We start from the raw sequence: 6,000 nt of genomic DNA on the forward strand, positions 1-6,000 counted from the left end.
GGCAATAAGGCGAGCCTTAAAACGATTAACCTGAATGTCTTTACCAATTTTGACTACATAAACCCAAAGGCAACCAACAGTAGATTTACCTACTGGAAGTGACACAGGTTCCCAAGTACCACTCTTATTTAAAGCAGACATCTCATATACCATAGCATAGATCCATCTAGAATGAGAAAGTTCTTCACCTGTAGTCTTAAGAATGGAAACAGAGGACAAAGGCGACACAAAGGCAAAATAGGGTGATGATAGACAATGATGACTTAAGAAGGTATTATGTGGGTTAGTATTTCGAGTGGATTGTGTAACTTTTGGAAGTGCAAATGGTGGGATAGGTGGAGGCAACTCCTTAGTAGGAGCATGGTGTGGCGCGGGACATAAAGCATCTTGGACTAGAGTTGTACATGTAAGGCGATGATAATTTAGTAGTGGTGACACTAAAACTGGAGATGTATAAGTAACTTTAGATTCCTCAAAGTTTGGCACATGTAAATCTTAAGGTATGGTTAAGAACATAGATACATCACGATGATTAGAAGATGCACAGAAAGACTGAGATTTAAAAAATGTAACATCAGTGGACATAACGTATCGATGAAGATCATGTGGATAACATTGATACCCTTTTTGGACTCGAGAGTACCCAACAGAGATACATTTGAGGGAACGAGGAGCTAGTTTGTCTTTTTTTGGGCTAAGCTATGAACAAAGCATGTGCTCCCAAAGACACAGTGGGGGGGGGGGAAGGATAGAGATGTGACTGAGGAAACAGTATGGAATGTGGAACCTAATTCTGAATAGAAGAAGAAGAAATTCTATTTACCAAATAACAAGATGTAAGAACTGCATCTCCCCAAAAATGTAGTGGAACATTGGATTCAAGGAGAAGAGTATGAGCGGTCTCAAAAAGATGTTGGTTTTCTCTTTCAGCTACACCATTTTGTTCAGGGGTGTATGGACAAGTAGTCTTGTGAATAATGGCTTGTCGAGTCATAAACTCTTGAAATTGAGAGGATAAGTATTCTAAGGCATTATCACTATGAAAAGTACAAATAAAAACCTCAAACTTATTCTGTATTTCACTAAAGAAACTTTTGAAAATAGAAAATAACTCAGAATCATCTCTCATTAAAAAACCCCTAGTACGTTTGGAATAATCATCAATGAAAATAACAAAATAACAAAATCCTAAGGTGAAACTGACTCTACTAGGACCCGAAATATCATAATGAACTAATAAAAAATAAAGTATGAACGACCCTCAGTACTATAAGAAAATGCACCACGAGTGTATTTTTCGAGTTGAGACGACTCACAATCTATTGTAGAAAACTAGACAAAACCGACACCATCTTTTGTTGCTTGAATAGACTAGGATGCCCTAAACGTTTGTGAATTAGATCTAGGGAATCTAGAACGGAGCATGCTGTTAAGGAATTTTAAGAGGTAAGATAGTAAAGGTCTTGTGATTCATGTCCTGTTCCAATCATCTGTTCCGTACTGCGATCCTACATGTGGAAAAAATCATTGAAAAAAATTATGCAACAATGTAGGGCTTTCGTCCAATGACTAACATATGCTAGATTAAAAGGAAAACTAAGGACATAAAATACCGAGTATAGGGTAACATAAGATAGGCGTTAGTCTTTTCCAACTCCTTTTGGTTTTGTCTGGATCCCATTAGCTAAAGTAATACCCGAAAGAGATTGTGAATAAACAATATCAGATAAAAGTGATTTATCACAAGAGATATAATCAGAAGACCCTAAGTCCATGACCCATGTTCCAAGAGTAATAGATTGTGACACACAAGCAAATGAATTACCCGCAACAAACAACAGGTTGTGCAACCGAAACCACTTGTGGAGAGGTTTGCATGTTTGCACGATACAAAAAGAAACTCATCATATTCTGTCTGAGAAATATGAGCACTATTGGATGGTTGGTTAAGTTTAGCACCATATTCTACTAGTGGAGATGTATGTTTACTTGCGCGATTTCGAAGGAACTCATTATATTCCTTTAGAACATAGGCTCATAACTGGGTGGTGGACCATGCAAAATATAACAAATGTCACGAGTGTATCCAGGTTTATGTCAATGACTACACTTTGATTGAGGTTTCCCACAATGCCCTCCCCCTTACCGATTCTCCATAGACTGGTATGTACGCTTTTCTGTTGTTTGAGATGCGAGAATAGAAGAGTCAACAATGGGTGATGAAACATCTTTGTGAATGAGAGGTGCAACAACATGAAGAAGACGAGAGAATAATACATGAATTGAGGGAATTGTAGGACTGGCTAGAATCAGGTCATGTACAAAGTTCTGGTCAGGGAAGAAGTCCAACAAGTGTAAGAACTAGCAACAATGTATGCATTTGCTCTTGTTTATTTTCTACGTTTGTATTGATGGGCATCAATGTTTATGTAGACATATTGGATTCCTGTTTCCTAAAGTTGGTCATCCGAGATATCACATCATAGAATTGAGATATGTCATTATTGTGGAAAGCACGTGTCTTTTCCCAAACTAAATAACATGTCTTGAATTGGTGAAACAAGTGCATCAACTTTAGAACCAATAGAGCGCCAAAGAGGACTATGTAATTGTGCATCTACTTTCTCCCGTTGTTCTTCAACTTTTGCACCATCGTCACTAGACTTTGTCTTTTCATCTACAACACAATGATTGTTTGCTAAGTGATATTAAAAACCTTAACCATTGCACCACAACTCAATTGAAGAAGCCCAAGCTAAATAGTTTGAACTTTCCATTGGTTCTAAAGTGATTTTAAGGCTTTAACTTCCAATCCATGTATTTTTGGTGCCAAAAAGAACACACCCCAAAGACATTTTTCGAAATTTTGTTGGAATAGAGTAAGAAACTTGCTGGAAACTGCCGGAATCCACCTACAGTAGCCTGAAGAATCTGAATTCACTAGAAACTAGTTGAAAATTGCTTGAAAAATCACCGGAAGCCTAATTCGAGTGATCAAATCTTGAAAAAACTGCCCAGGTTCTGGTTGGAAATACTGGGCGACCTAATGGAAGAAAATTGCTCAAAAAAAATTACCAGAGCAGCACTCACGTGTGAACAGATTTCGCAGGAAAATTTCCAACTCCGATTGGGGTGTGGGGGCGCTTAGAGGTTATTTTCAGATGAGTCTTGTTGGGGTTTTGTCTCATAAGCTTCCTGATCCTCCTGACGGTGTAGTCTTTTGTACAAAACCTTCAAAACAAAAGATGACACAAATCAGTCCCAATGTTGTCACCGAAATTTGAACGCGGTGACTTGAAGTTCTCCCAATGCTGTGATACCATGTGAGAAATATATGGGAAGAGTATTATTCAATTGTATTTTTACATTGTTACATTGAGACCTTATTTATAGACACTTCATTGGAATCCTTTTCCACCTAGGATTCATATTTCTATTCTTCTTCAATTCCTATTCTAACTAGGAAAAACTTGTTCTTATTCTAACATATGCAAAACAAGATAAAATTGCAAAACACCTTTTTCTTGCTACCTAGTGATATCCAATATGCAGATTGTAATGCAAGCAACACAATGGTAAGAAACATGGTCCACAGGTATTCACACTAACTATCCAATTGTTGTCCTCTTACTACTACCATGTGGCCTACATACATTCATCCAACAAAACTAAATCAATCAGTAGGATAAACAAAACAAGAGAAGGTAAGTAGCAATATCACGAAAAGAATAGGAGTGCTTTACAGGGCCTTCAAAAGAACACAGTTGAATTTCAATAAACTTATCATGTCTTGTCCATAACCATGGAGATCCTCACCAGTTGGATAACCAAAGAACATAAGTAGCATCAAGATTATAACATAACAAATGTGGAAACAAAAAAACACACTAAAAAGTGTTTCTACAAGTGAGAAGGGAGCCACTCTGATTATATGTAACCCCACAAACAATTATATTAAATAAAAAGAACAGACAACTAATTTCATACCTACACACCTTCCCTCTTCCATAATCTAGGCTTGGGACTGCCTGATTTAACAATCGGAGTTACAGGGGTTCCCTAAACAGAAATGTAGCATCAAATAAACCAACACAACTTCAAAATCAATTCTATCATACATCTCATACCATGAAGAAGTTGCATTTGCGAACTCCACAATTGCATAGCAACTTCAACAATTAAAAGTATATATAATATCCAAAAAATAGATTCTCCAGTTCAGGAGCAACAAAGTGTTTTCACAAAGAGAGAATAATATGTACCCTCATATAATGTTTTTGGACCAGTAACTACTACTCTTATATATCAGGTTGGGTTTTATTTGCCCTAAATTTCTTACCATAAATAGGTTTTCCTTGTAGGAAAAGGTTATGGATTGACTAATCCTTTTCTTGTAGCAAAAGGTTAAGGACTCTATAAATAGAGGCATGTTCCTTCTAACTTAATCAACATTCAAAATTTAGTCTTAAGGTCTTTAAGAGTTTTGGTTAGAGGGAAAATTTGTGGGTCACAAGCTTGATACGTTATCACTTGTGTGAACCTCCCATGTATTCTGAGTGAATTGGTTGAGGTTGTTTCCCTGTGTATTTTGTACTCTCATATTTATGGTGGATTGCTCATCTCCTTTGTTGACGTAGGTAGATTGACCGAACCACGTTAAATCTTTGTGTCTTTTGGTATATTTGTCATTGTCTTCTTACTTGTGGTCTTTCGATATTTGCATTGCTAGCTTCCGCATTTACACCTGCTTATTTACGATCCTAACAAGTGGTATCAGAGCTAGATTCAATGATGGAGTAAAGTTCAGTGGTTCGATAATCGATGATTGAACCAGGTTAGAAAGATGTGTTCATCTTGGCGGTGTAGTTCTAGTAGTAACCTTTTTGACAGTAATGAAGATTTTGTTGGAGAAATTGTTTTAGAGAGATTCTTTGTGTTGAGACATAAATTTTGCAAAGGAGATTATGGAGAGGAGAAGCAAGTTGTTGAAGATTATGTCAAAAATGTGGACAAATTTATTTTGTCAGAAATTCAGGCCAAGGGGGAGGTTTGTTGGGTTTTATTTGCCCTAAATTTCTTACCATAGATAGGTTTTCCTTTTAGGAAAAGGTTTTGGATTGACTAAAACTTTTCTTGTAGGAAAAGGTTTAGGACTCTATAAATAGAGACATGTTCCTTCTAACTTAATCAGCATTCACAATTTAGTCTTAAGGGCTTTGAGAATTTTGGTTAGAGGGAAAATTTGTGGGTCACAAGCTTGATACGTTATCACTTGTGTGAACCTCCATGTATTCTGAGTGAATTGGTTGAGGTTGTTTCCCTCTGTATTTTGTACTCTCATATTTATGATGGATTGCTCATCTCCTTTGTGGACATAGGTCGATTGACCGAACCACTTTAAATCTATGTGTCTTTTGGTATATTTCTTGTTGTCTTCTTACTTATGGTCTTTCGATGTTTGCATTGCTAGCTTCTGCGTTTACACCTGCTTATTTCTAATCCTAACATCTTGGACTTTTCCTGTTCTCGCATCTTCCAAATTTCAAGGTGCTTTATCAAGTGTTTCTTCGGGAATTAAACTTCCATAAGTCCATGTTTTTAGAAAAATAATGTCCTCGCTTCCTGAAACATGAGCTTTATCACATCCAAGATACTAATCCGCAAATTCCAATCCCAAACCAAAACAGAACAAATAAGTATGTGAGATAAGAAAAAGAAAGAGAGACTCAAATGATCATAACAACCCCAAACAGAAATCTACGTCACACTTATATTACCCATAGACCACCTACATTCAGTAACTGCATTTCATACATGTGAGAGGAGAAAATTATTTTGAGAACGTTCCGTTCTTATTATAATTAACACTCAATCACCTATACTCCCGCCTTAATAGAAGACTCATCCTCCCATATAGTGCAAGGTGCACATAGAATAATAAATTAATACACATTCTAGGATAAAGCACATTATACAGTAGAGAGTGACTAGAACACTCAA

The sequence above is a fragment of the Solanum lycopersicum genome, chromosome 1 (genome assembly GCF_036512215.1).
Source record: "Solanum lycopersicum chromosome 1, SLM_r2.1".
Lineage (NCBI taxonomy): Eukaryota > Viridiplantae > Streptophyta > Magnoliopsida > Solanales > Solanaceae > Solanum > Solanum lycopersicum.